Source organism: Rattus rattus, chromosome 3 (assembly GCF_011064425.1).
Source record: "Rattus rattus isolate New Zealand chromosome 3, Rrattus_CSIRO_v1, whole genome shotgun sequence".
Classification (NCBI taxonomy): domain Eukaryota; kingdom Metazoa; phylum Chordata; class Mammalia; order Rodentia; family Muridae; genus Rattus; species Rattus rattus.
In genome coordinates, this window is record NC_046156.1 from 125022867 (window position 1) to 125024481 (window position 1615).

The following is a 1615-nucleotide window of genomic DNA, read 5'->3' on the forward strand; positions in this document are numbered from 1 at the left end:
TCACATGGTGAAAAGTTTATTACAAGTTTACACATAAATTCATATCACAAATTGAAATAGAAGTTCATAATAGAGAATGTTTACATACATATCCATTAGGAGTAAATAGCTGGCTCATTGATCACCTGTCACAGCTCCACAGGTTCATTGAGAGCTAAAAACCATAACTAAGTTGTTAGTGAAGTTTTGTATAGATAAACCCAGTCAACACTTTATCTTCTGTCTTAGCACCTATAAGTCACAGTTCCCTTTCTATGATCTTTGGTTTTACAACTTTTTGGAATGTACTCTTGAGTAGTAGAAGCAATTAACTGGTGACAGAGACTAGCAGAGCTCTTACTGCAGTTTTGACAGCTTAATAAATACTGATATACTTTTAGGAATTCTTATAGGATGATCATTAGAAATTAAGTCTTCTATATGTCTATATAGCATCCCTACAAGACAGTACGTATTTGTCAGAGATCTGCTCAAAAGGGTGGGCTAATACCTAGTGAGTATTATATATGTTTAATAATAACAGAAGCATATTATTAGAAATCTTTCCTAAAATGATTTTCTCCTGGGCCTTGCCTATGGATGCAAGCCTGCCATGGACTATGTTAATCTGGGGCAAACCATCTCAGGAAGATCATGTTAGTTATTAGCTTGTCCTATGCCAGGTTCTGACAATCATTTGGATAAGCAGTACTAGAGGATACAAAAGATATTGTATATTCCACGTTTTGGGTTAATAGGTAAGAATTATCAGTTCTCCCCTGCTTCCTGACACCACAGAGCTGACACAGTGGGAAGGAAAAGAAATGGCTCCCTTGAGAATAGAATTGCATAGTCAAAAACAAAAACCACCCACCTTCAGCTACCTTACTTTATAAAAGATCAGCCATCAAACTACAGCACTTTGCCTCAATTACACATTTGTACGTCAGATATATGAAATAGAAACTTTAAAGATTTTGAAATTAAGTTTGCAATGCAAAAGTGTAAAAGAGCAGGCTACGAGAGTCCATATTTGGGAACAGAGAAGATGTACAAATTCAACATGTACACACAAAGTGCGTAAAGGACAAAAGAATGATTAACAGACTTGAGGGGTAGAATTAAACTTTATTAGTTCTATCTTTTCTGTAGTTTCCCAACTTTCCACAGCTACGATGTCATCAGAACGTGTATCTAAGCACTTAACAACTCATGTCTTTGGTCTAGAAGGTTCTAAAACAGCAGTCATCTAGCAAGACTAGAGGTGACCTGCAGTCCACTGCATCCCAACTAGTCTTGCTCCTTTCCATCTTACTAACTTCCCTGGGCTCTTCTCGACTTCTGAATTCTAAGGATGGGTTATGAGGAGTCACGTGATGAGTGGGCATTCCAAGCCTTTGGGAACAAGCTGTGTAACTCGCTATGCTCCTTAAAGGAGTCGCTTTCCATCTTTTAAAGGGAACTTCATGGGACTGAAGTGGGGTGCCACAGAGCTTGTTGGGTCAGGAAGCGGCATAGGTGACGCTTTGGGTCCCGGTGGTCCAGGTCCTTTCCTCAGCAAGGGCCTCACCGGCGTCGGTGACTCGGAGGGGTGGGGCCCGGGGATCTGTATTTACACGCCAGCCAGGTGACTCCG